Source organism: Elephas maximus, chromosome 12 (genome assembly GCF_024166365.1).
Source record: "Elephas maximus indicus isolate mEleMax1 chromosome 12, mEleMax1 primary haplotype, whole genome shotgun sequence".
Taxonomy (NCBI): Eukaryota; Metazoa; Chordata; class Mammalia; order Proboscidea; family Elephantidae; genus Elephas; species Elephas maximus.
Window position 1 is genome coordinate 62,618,141 of NC_064830.1, and position 12,466 is coordinate 62,630,606.

Below are 12,466 nucleotides of genomic sequence, written 5' to 3' on the forward strand. Positions count from 1 at the left end.
CTTCAGTCAGAAGGAGGCGGGTAGGCTTTGGAGAAGGGCCGAGGCCTGAGGCATCACGGCGAGGGGCGGGGCCTCGCGGCGGCAGGCAAAGGCTCAAGGCCTCGCGCTGCCAGTCCGAGCCGACTACGTGGGAGGTTCCAGGGACTGCTTTATCTGGTGAATGAATGACCAGAAAATAGGGAAAGGGCCCTGTTAGTTCTCCGTCCCCTCCTCTGCCAGGGGCATGGACAGGGAGGCCTAGAACCGAGAAGGCACACCATCCTTCCTCCCGTTTATTAAACAAATATTTATTGAGATTTTAGGTTTTTTTATGTGAAGTAGTATATAAAGCTACTGCTACTAACCAAAGGGTCAGCAGTTCAAATCCGCCAGGCGCTCCTTGGAAACTCTTTGGCAGTTCTGCTCTGTCCTATAGGATCGCTATGAGTCGGAATCGACTCAACGGCACTGTTTTTTGTTTAATATAAAGTTGTGAGCCACACAAACACTATCCCTGCCCTCAAGGAGCTTCCATTCTGATAAAATTAAGGGAAATCACAAAATGCCAAGGGCTGTGAATGAAAGGAACAGGATAGCCTAACAGAAGTGTTCAATAGCCGTATGTGATGCGTAGCTACCATGTTGGGCAGCACAAAGTGGTAGCTTTAACCAAATGATGTGAGGCAAAGTCATGAAATAGAACAGGAACAGGCCGATAGCCGGGGGAAGGGCAGTCCAGACAGAACGGCTTTGGCAAAAGCCTTCCGGAGAGAAAGAAAAAAAGGTCAATGTGGTCAGAGCAGCGTTCCAATTCTGTAAAGAGTTTGGATTTTATTATAGGTGGACTCTAAAGCTGTTGACTATATAATTTGATTAATATCTTAATGAATCATTCTGACTACTGTGTGGGGAATGGCTTAGACCAGGAGAGGCAGTAAGGAAGCTGCCTGAAGACTGTTGAGACCAGCACATATTTAATGTAAAGTTTCTAGTAGCATATGAATGAGAAAGACCGAAGAAGAATCAATGCTGTTGAATTATGATGTTGGCAAAGAATATTGAATATAACGTGGACTGCCAGAAAAACGAACAAGTCTGTCTTGGAAGAAGTACAGCTAGAGTTCTCCTTAGAAGCACAGATGGTGAGACTTCGTTTCATGTACTTTGGACATGTTATCAAGAGAGACCAGTCCCTGGAGAAGGACATCATGCTTGGTAAAGTAAAGGGTCAACAAAAAAGAGGAAGACCCTCAACAAGATGGATTGACACAGTGGCTGCCACAATGGGTTAAACACAGCAGTGATTATGAGGATGGTACAGGACTGAGCAGCATTTTGTTCTGTTATACATAAGGTCACCATGAGTCAGAGCGAAGTTGATGACACCTAACAACAACAGTAGACATATTTAAGAAAAAGTGAAATTAATTTTAATAATCTATTTACTTAACCTAATATATGTAAAATATTATCACTTCAATATTCATTTAAAAAAGAAAATCAATTAGGTATTTTACATTTTTTTTGTACTAAGCCTTCAATGTCCAGTGTGTATTTTACACTTAAAACACAGCTCAATTTGGGTCAGCCACATTTCAAGTGCTCAGTACCCACATGTGGTTCATAGCTTCCATGTACACAGAGCAGATAGTGAACATTAATTTATTTACTCATTTAACCAAGTAATGTCTTGTTCTAGGCATGGAAATAGACAAAGTGGAATAAAACAATCCCTGTTGTCAAAGAGTACACAGTCCAGCAATGGAGACTAATATAATAGAATGAAGACTTCAGAACAAACTGCTTTAAGAGTTCAGGGAAGAGAGTACTCAGACAAAAGACGGCTTCAGAGAGGAGTTAGACATTTTAGCTAGAACTTGACAGATGTGTAGGTGTTGCGCAAGTGAAAGAAGCCGGAAAGGGCATTGTAAACAGAACTGCTTATGCAAAGTCGCAAAGGAATGAAATGCAGAGTGTCTGGGGAAATCTAAGCAGTTCAATAGGACTGGATCATAGAGTGTGAAATGGGAGGGATGGGGGTGAGGAAAGATGATGGTCTTATAGATCAGTCTAAGGAATTTAGAATTTATCCTGTACAGTAGGTAATAATGGGAAATGCTGAGATCTTTAAGCAGAGTGACACGACTAAATTTGTGTTTTAGCCAGATCAAATAGGCGATGTAGAAGGGGTGGACATTGGAGGCAGAAAGACCCGTTAAGAAGAGAAGGGGCTCTGGGATGGATCCAGGAGGAGAGACCCATGGAGACTCAGGGTCAGAGAGAGAGGAAGGCAGAGGGTGGGTGAAGGGGTGCTCAAGAGGGTCCCATGCAATAGGTCAAGTAGAATGGGTTATGCAAACCTTACCACCCCAGAGGTAGGTGGAATTTTGCTGACCCTCCGGAGTTGACCAAACAGCAAGTTTGAGAGCTAGTGAGAACCTAAAATTTAGGCAGATGGAAGTGAGTTCAAATCTTGGGCCATACTACTGTATGACCTTGCTCAAATATTTAGTTTTTCTAAGCACAAAATGGGGATAAACATCATAGCAACTCCACAGAGCCATGGTGAGAATGGAACGACTTAATGTGTTTTAGTCATAACCCACAGTGCCTGGCACATAGCGACTGCTCAGTACAAATAGTAGTTATAATTATTTGTGATCCGTTGAGTGCTCTGGGCCTCAGTTCCCTTTTTGTAGATGAGGTCATTTCCCACTTGCAGTTGACAGTAATCAAGGAGTAAATGAGATGGTTGAAGTATATGTGCACTCAAAACTAAAGGCAAGTGTTCCTCAAAAGGTTAAACATAGTCACCATATGGCCCAGTAATTTCATTCCTAGATAAATACCCAAGAGAAATGAAACATACGTCTATACAAAACCTTACATACTAAGGTTCATAGCAGCATTATTCATAATACCCCCAAAGTAGAAAAAACTCATGTCCATCAACAGATGAATAGATAAGCAAAATGTGGTCTATCCATACAATGGAATATTATATGGCTATAAAAAGGAATCAAGTACTGATACATGCTATAACATGTATGAACCTTGAAAACATGCTAAGTGAAAGAAGTCAGACACAAAAGGCCATATTGTATGAGTTGTTTTCTGTGAAATGTACAGAATTGGCCAATCTCATCCACAGAGACATAGATTAGCTAAAGGGTGGAGGGGGCGGATGCAGAGTGGCAGCTAATGGGTACAACGTTTCTTTTTGGAGTGATGAAAATGTTCTAAAATTGACTGTGGTGATGTTTGGACACCTCTATGACTATATGAAAAAACATTCAATTGTACAGTTTAAATGGGTGACTTGTATGTGAATTATACCTCAATAAAACTGTTAGAAAATAAAAAAAGGATATACCCAAAGAAACTCAGGAAACATTCAGACACATAATGGGGAAAAAACTAAAGCAATCCGCCAGGCGCTCCTTGGAAACTCTGTGGGGCAGTTCTACTCTGCCCTATAGGGTTGCTATGAGTCAGAATCGACTTGACGGCAGCAAGTTTGGAAGCATCTCTGTATGCAGGCAGAAACCAAACCTATTGCCATTGAGTCAACTATAGGACAGGGTAGAACTGCCCCAAGACTAATCGTTACAGAAGCAGGTTGCTACAGCTTTCTCCCACAGAGTGGCTAGTGGGTTCTAACTGCGGACCTTTTGGTTAGCAGCGAGGCATTTAACCACTGCACTACCAGGGCTCCTTTTGTATGGGTTCGGGGGATGTTATTCGTGTTATTTGCTCCAGATTCCTCATCGGGTATATGTATGATCAGGAGCCCACACTGTCCCAGGAGGAATCATTTCAATCTTGCACTGTAATTGCTTGTTTTGTCTTTTCAAGGGGAGTGATTGCTTTCTGTGGAACACCTCCTCTACCACGTGCCCACATGCGCACACACACACAGCTCCTTCCACCATGTCCCCAGCCTCTGCTCCTAGCATCTGAGACTCTCACCTCAATGCCTCACACCTGTACTGCACACTAAAAACAAACCAAACCCAGTTGCTGTCGAGTTGATTCTGTCTCACGACGACCCCATGTGTGCACAGTAGGACTGCATTTTATAGGATTTTCAAGGCTGTGACCTTTCAGAAGCAGATTGCCAGGGCTTTCTTCCAAACTGCCTCTGAGAGGGTTCAAACTGCCAACCTTTCAGTTAGTAGTGGAGCACTTAACTGTTTGTGCCACCGAGGGACTCTACTGCAAAGCAGAGGCCCTTTATTTGTAGTTCAGATTTTACCATTGCTGGCGAGGCAGGGGCCCCTAGGACCACCACACCTTCAATGCACCTGGTAGCCCTGCCACCAGAAGGCTCATCCTCATGCCATAGGATGAACACCTGTTGGCCTTCAATGTGGCCGGCCACCATGTCCCTGAGAACTTTTGGCAGGCCGTTTGCCTCCCAAGTTGTACAGAAACAACTGGAAGGTGGGAAAATTGCAAGCTCTGTGTACCCTTTACAACCAATGCCATCTGCTGGCAAAAAAGGGCACAGAGAACTTGGCGAATTCCCTTCCTTACCGTTCCTTCCTGACTTGAAGCTTGGATTACCCAGTGCCTGGTGTTATGTTTATTAAAAAAAAAAAAAAATTAGCTTGTATGTTTAGGTTATTAGGCCAGAGTTAAAACTAGGCCTGATTCTAATATTGAGGCTCCACGAAGGAAAGTGTGCATGTATTTGTTGTTGTTGTTGTGTCCCACTGAGTCAATTTTGACTCACAGTGATCCCCTGTAACAAAGTAGAACTGCCTTATAGGGTTTTCTAGGCGGTAATCTTTATGGGAGCAGATCTCCAGGTCATTTCTCCCGTGGAGTGGCTGGAACTTTGAACCACCAAACTTTCGGTTAGCGAAAGAGCACTTTAACCATTGCATCACCAAGCCCCTTAAGTATTTAGCTCAATGAATTTTTGCAAACCACACACATTAGTGCAAGCAGCACCAAGGCTGAGAAATAGAACCTGACCATCCCCCAGCTGCCTGCTCTGTGCTCCCTTCCAGCCTCTCCCCGTCCTCCATGCCAAGAGGAAGTGACTACCTGGATTCCTAACAGAATAGACTTACTCTGCCTCCTTTTCTGTCTTGTACAACTGGAGCTGTATAGTGTGTGATTTTAGTAATTGCAAAAATTCAAGTGACTAAAAGACATTTTGAGTACAGTTTGACCCTTTGCTGCAGAGAGCAAGTCATCTTGAGGGGATGTGTGTCTCCTCCCACAATCCTCAGCTTTTGCCCTTACCTCCCACCCCCACTCCCAATCAAGCTGATACATCATTGGTCTGAAAGCCTCAAACAAAATCGTGTAATCATTTTAGGAGTTACAGCTAACAGCACTGAGTGCTTACTTTGTGCCAAGCACTTTGCATCCCTCCCTTCGTCCCTGCAAGGAGCCTATGAATCTTGACCTCCAAGAGTTTAGGTAATAGGCTCAGAGTCACACAGCAAGCTACTGGGGGACTCAGCCTGGGAACCCAGGTCTTTGACACCAGAGTGATGGTGCTCTTCACCACCCAGGCCATGGTGAGTCAGCGCATACTGGAGTAAGAGAAGGAGCTGCTATACTCGGGCCAGTTCTTTGCAAAAATCTGATCTTTGTGCTCAGCACAAGAAAAGGAGGGAGCCCACTGGAGCTGTGGACTCCACATTATTGGGTCATTAATTTGTTTAAATTGTTGTAGATCCCAGATCCTCAGTACAGAAAAGTGCTCATGTCAGAAATGTACAGCTTCTCATGGAATACATCTGAAAAACTGGCTCCCAGAGGCCGCCCAGAGGTAACTACTGTCCTGGCTTAGGGCGAGCATGAGAAGACCCTTAGGAGGCTAATGCAGAGCCTTGACAAGGACTGTAGTGTGAGTGCTGGAGAAGGAGGACAGTGCGTGGAATTAAGAGAGATTTAGGAGGTAAAATCGACAGGACTTGGTGAAGGATGGGATGTGGGGGACGGGGGAGCGAGAAGCATCCAGAAGATCCCTGGGCATCTCCCAAGAGTCCCTGGGAAACCTCTGGTCTGAGGCCTCATTCAGGGTGCTGAACAGTGCCATGACCAGGTCCCAGTACAAATGTGAACCTATATTTTATGTCCCCAAGAAGAAATTTGGGCACCTGCAGCCCCCACCCCTATCTGGACACACTCTCTTAGGTGAATGGACATCAGGGGGACCCAGTGAGCCCAGGTGCTGATTGGCCATAACCTCACCTACCCTAGGTACCCGTGTTTTTGTCCACAATGCACCCTTCTGTTTGTTCTGTCCAGGCTGTGATGTTTAGCCAGCCTCAAAAATGAGCACTTTATACCTGTTGGGTTCTCAGTTGCAAGCAATAGAAATGGACTCTGGTTCCCTGAGCAGAAAAGGACTTGAGTGTAAGGCCATAGTTGCTCACATAATCCATGTTTCTTGCTTGGGGAACCTAGCTTAGCTGGTATCACGAAGCTAGGCCTGGGAGAGATGCCACCCCAGAATAGTAAGCCTGAGAAGCTTACAGTGTCACTCCCCAGCGACTGAGCCACCACCCACTGCGGTTGTGAAAACTCTCTATTTTTTTTCTCATCCTCTTCACATTTTATCTGTTCTTCAACCTTCTGAGATAAGGGCCATTTACTATTTTAGAAAAGTGAAAGCTGAGGCTCAGAGAGGTTGTGTCTTACCTAAGATGGTAAGTGGCTAAGTCACTCCAACTTCACTCCCAACCCCTAGACCAATGCTTTTTCCACCCCCCACAGCTTTCAGTTTGTTAGTCTAGAGCGAATTTACACTTTAAACGAGCTGCTTGTGGAGTCAATTCCAACTCATTGAGACCTCATGTGGGTCAGAGTAGAATTGTGCTCCATATGGTTTTCTTTTTCTTTATTATTATTATTTTTTAATAATATTTTATTGTGTTTTCGGTGAAGGTTTAAAAGCAGTTTAGGTTCCCACTCAACAATTTCTACACAGGTTGTTCAGTGACATTGGTTACATTCTTCACAACGTGTAAACATTCTCATTTTCCTTCTGGTTGTTCCATTTCCGTTAATCTAGTTTCCCTGCCCCCTTGCCTTCTCCCCATTGTCTTAAAGTAATTGCTGATCGTTTGATCTCATATAGGTGATTTTTAAAAGGAGCACACTATTCACGGGTGATGCTATTTATTTTTGAGCCAATTTGGTATTTAGCTACAAGGTGACTTCAGGTTAGTTTCAGTTCAAGGTTTGAAGAATATCTCATGGCAATAGTCTCAGGGAGTCCTCCAGTCTCAACCAGTCTAGTGGATTTTTGGGGTTTTTTTTTTTAAGGAATTTGAGGTTCTTTTCCACATTTTCTCCCATTTTGTCAGGGTCCATCTGTTGTGGCCCTAGTTAGAATGGTCAGTAGTGGTAGCTGGGTACCATCCAATTCTTCTGCTCTTGGCATAGTGAGCTATGTTTGTCCTGTCTACTAGTTTCTTCTTTGAGTCTTTGGTTTACTTCTTTCCCTTTTGCTCTGGTTGAGTAGAGACCAATACTTGTATCTTAGATGGCTGCTCAAAAGCTTTTATTCCCCAGACACTATTCACCTACCTAGAATGTAGGTAGACAATAACCCTATGAACTATATTTTGCCAATTGACTGAGATGTCCCGTAAGACTACTGTCCATAGGGTTTTCAATGGCTGATTTTTCGGAAGTAAATCACCAAGTCATTCTTCTGAGGCACCTTTGGGTAGACTCGCACCTCCAACCTTTTGGTTAGCAACTGTTTGCACCACCCAGTAAGTAGCTTAAATCCACTGGTGTCCTGGTAGGAAAAAGAGAGGATACACAGAGACTTAGAGGGAAGAAGGCCATGTGAAGACGGAGGCAGAGATTGGAGCAATGCAGCCACAAGCCAAAGAATGCCAGGAACCACCAGAAGCAAGGAAGAGGTAAGGAAGGATTTTCCCCTAGAGCCCTCAGAGGAAGCTGACCCTACCAACATTTTGATTTCAGACACCTGGCCTGCACATCTGTGAGAGAATACATTTCTGTTGTGTTAAGCCATCCAATTTGTGGTTCTTTGTTACAGCAGCCCCAGGACACTAATACAGTTACACAGACCAACCTGGTATAGTGTGGGAGGAGACCACATAAGGTGAGAATTCCAGGATAACTTTGGAGGTCATTTTGGAGGCTGGCCACCACAACTACCCTGTCTAAATAGTGCCCATCCCCCATGCTGATTTTGTCCTGTTTCTTATAACTCCTATCACTACCTAAAATTATCTTATTTCTTTGCTTGTGTAATAAGTGTCTGTCTCCCCCAACCGCTGCATCCTGAAAGCTCTGCGAGATCAGACATTTCATCAGACACTGGCACGTAGTACATGCTTGTCTTAGGCTGGGTTCTATACAGAAGCAAAACCAGTAAAGCATATGAATATATATAGAGATTTATATTAAAGAAATGGCTCACGTGGTTGTAGAGGCTGGAATGTGGGTCAGGCTGGAGGCTTCTGATTCACATAGCTGAAGGGGCTGGTGAACCCAAGATTGGTAAGTCAGCAGGGCTCTGGCTCACAGGCTGTGAAGATGGACACATCCAAAGATTGGCAGGCAAAGCAGCAGGTAGGCTGCTAGCTCAGGTCCCAAGAACTGGAGGTCGGATGGACAGGAGCCAGCTATAGGATCCAGTGTGAGCAAAAGCCCCTGAGCTTTGCTAGAAAGTCCATCTGTGTTGGATGCAGGCCACACCTCCAAGAAAACTCTCTTTCAGCTGATTGGTTACTCACAGCAGATCCCATCACGGAGATGATCACATTATCTGAAATCTCATCACGAAGGTGATCAAATCACTATATGACTCTCAAACTACATCATAACTGCCAAACCACTGAGAATCATGGCCCAGCCAAGTTGACACACAACCTTAACGATCACAGCGCTCAATAAATAATTGCCAGGCATAGTGCTTTAAAAAAAAAGCAAAAACCTCCTAATCCTCAGAACTTATTAGCATAGTGCGTTACAAAACAAAAGGGACTTTGCAGGTATTATTAAATTAAGGGCCTTGAAGGGAGAGCATCCTAGAGTATATAGGTGGATCCAGTGTAATCACAAACCAAAAAAACAAAAAACTGCCATCGAGTTAATTCCAATTTATAGTGACCCTATAGGACAGAGTAGAACTGCCTGATAGAGTTTCCAAGGAGCGTCTGGTGGATTCGAACTGCCGACCTCTTGGTTAGCAGCCGTAGCACTTAACCAGTACGCCACAAGGGTTTCCGTGTAATCACAAGTGTCATTAAAATCAGAGAACCTTCCCCTGACTAGTCGGAGGAGAATGGTCAGAGAGAAGCAACATTACTGGCTTTGAAAATTGAAAAAGGGAGACATGAATTAAGGAATGTAGATGACCTCTAGAAGCTATAATGGAACAAGGCAGTCTTGCTGATACCTTGATTTTAGCCCATTGAGATCCATGTCCAAGTTCCATCCTAAAGAGTTTTAAGGTTATAAATTTGCATTGTTTTAAGCCACTAAATTGTAGTACAAGTAGTTCCTGATTTATGATAGGGTTCCACTCTGATGACTCCATTTTAAGTCAGTTCTGACATAAGTTGAGTACCTCTTTTTTTTTAGTTTTTATTGTTAGTGCCTTTTATTATCAGTATCTTTAGAAATCCAATCTTTGAACATTTGCAAGTGAGTATTTCAGAATGATAATATCATCAAATTACATGCTGCAACATTGTTATGTAGTACATATTACTAATGATAAGATGTACCCCCAAAAAGCGAAATGACGGTCCTAAGTACAGTTCATCGTAACTCAAATATGTTGTAAATTGGGGACTTTCTATAATTTGTTACATTAGTAGAAATCTAATATAACCCGTTAATGATAAAACTCTTACCAAATTGGGAATAGAAATTAAATTCATTAATCTGAGAAAGAGTATTCAAAAAAAACTTTCAAAAACCACAGATTTAACACTAAAATGATGAGACGTTGAACGATTTCTCCTTTAGGTTGGGATTGATACGAGGATCCTGCTATCATTACTTTGATCCAGTATTGTACTGGAAACCCTCGCCAATGCAATGAGGTAGGGCAAAATGGATTAGAATTGGAAAGGAGGAAATAAAACTTGCTTTTAAAAGATTATATGGTATGATTTGAAATCTGAAATGTGATTTGAGAGCAAGGGATGGATTGTTATTGATGCTTTTTGTAATGTTGTCAAATCACATATGATTCTATAATGCTTTTAAATCATATATGACTCTGTAATGTGTGTATGTTATATATATACATATATACGTTACCATCAGTATGTTGCTTCTGTAATGATCTTAAGCAACAGATGCATAAGTTACTTATAATGTGACTAAGAAGTAGGAAATTTCTGAACTTAGATGCAGAGAAATGAATGTGAAGAATGTGATAAATAACTTTTAAATTAACTGTGACCCAGCATACTGTGATAAAAGAAAACATAACATAGGTAATCTTTGTAAACTAGCTTTGAGACATTAATCTAAACAACCTCCCTAGCCTCTAATCCTGGAGAGAAGACATAACATGACATTTTTTACTTCACATTGGCCCTTATTGTGTGAAGCCAACGTGAGAATTTCACATATAAACCTTGAATTTCTGCTTAACCACTAAAAGAAAGCAGAGGTGGAACCTCCCCCTGGAGTCTGAATCTCTGAAGACTGAGACTCTGGATTGAGATTCTGTCTACCACTGCTGACCTCAGACTGTAGCCATGAGGGATCTCTACCGAGTTCAAGCTGTGGTGAAGCCTGCCTCCCGAGACCACTCATGAAAGATAAAAGCCTAAAGTCTAAAGATTGGGACTCTAACCCATTGAGCTGGCATTGTAATTGTAATTGTTAATTCTGATTCTCTGGTTCTAAATGGATGTCATGAGGCGTTATTTGCATGCCTTGCCATGACTATCTTGTAATAAACTAAGTGAGTTTATGTATGACAAAAAAAAGCAAAAACCCTAAACCAGTTGCTATCAAGTTGACTCCCACTCTAGTGTATGAAAGAGCTGTTCTACATAGAGTTTTCTTTTTCCTTCTTTATTTTTAGAACTTATCCACATACATCCATGTACAAGTTTTTGTGTAAACTAACATTTTCATTTCTCTTGGGTGTATACCTAGGAGTGGAATTGCTAGGTCATATGATGCCTCTATGCTAAACCTTTTGAGGAACTGCCAGACTGTTTTCCAAAGCAGCTGCACCATTCTACAGTCTCACCAGCAATGCATGATGATTCCAGTTTCTCCACATTTTTGCCAACACTTGTTATTGGCTGTGTTTTTTATTACAGCCATCCTAGTGGGTGTTGGGGAGTTCCTGGGTGATGGAAACCGTTAACACGCTTGGCTGGTAACTGAAAGGTTGGAGGTTTGAATCCTCCCAGAGGCACCTTGGAAGAAATGCTTGGAGATCTACTTGCAAAATATCAGCCATTGAAAACCCTATGGATAGGGCTGCACAGCTGATTAATGTAATTGCTATCAATAGATTTGTTGTACACCTGTAAAAATTGAATTGGTGAAAGTTGTGTAATAGATATATTTACAACAATGAGCAAAAAAAAACAAGTGTATCTGCTGAGGCTGCTTATGTACAACCAAATACCTCATGGGATTTGGTTCCTTGGTTTGGAGTTTTAGGGTCATGGTTTCATGGGACACTCCAGTTAATTGGCCTAATAAAGTGTCAAGTGCTTCTGTTCTACCTCTTAGTTCCTTGAGTAGTGCCTGGGGTCCTAAAAGCTTCCAAGTGGCCATCTAAGTCATGACCATTGATTTCTATTCGACAACAGAACAACAGAAGAGGAAAGTCAGGAATAAGAAGAGGAAATGGAATGTGTGCCTAACTGCCTCTATGAACAACTACCCCCTTTGCCATGAGATCAGAAGAACTGAATGGTGTCTGGCTACCATTACCGAATGTTTTGATCAAAGATTCTATAGAAGAATCCTGATCAAAAGGGGGAAAATGCAGAACAGAATTTCAAATTCTTGTGGCATACAGACTTTCTGGAGCCTTAGAGACTGGATGAACCCCTGAAACTATTGACCTGAGATAATCTTTAAACCTTAAACCAAAAAATCCCTTGAAGTTTTCTTAAAATCAGACAGTAGGTTACCTTAACTAGTAAAGACTGTCTGCCTTGAGCATTGTGCTCTTTTAAGATCTATCTAGGAGGCGGGCCCAAGACGGCAGAGTAGTCAGAAGCTTCCGGTGGTCCCTCTTACAACAAAAAACCCCCCAAAAAGTGAATCGATTATTTGATAAGCTAGGAACCCTGAACATCAAAGGCAAAGTTAAGAAATTGAACTGAGTGACAGGGAGGGAGAGACAGTGCAGAAGCAGCAAGGAGTTGCTGGACCTGACTCAGTGGGAACAGGTGCCTCTCAGCCCTGATCTCCTGTAGTGATCATGGCAGGGCTGGCCATAGTGTTCAGGATGTGGTTACTTCAGCAAAAGAAGGTGAGCAAAATGGCG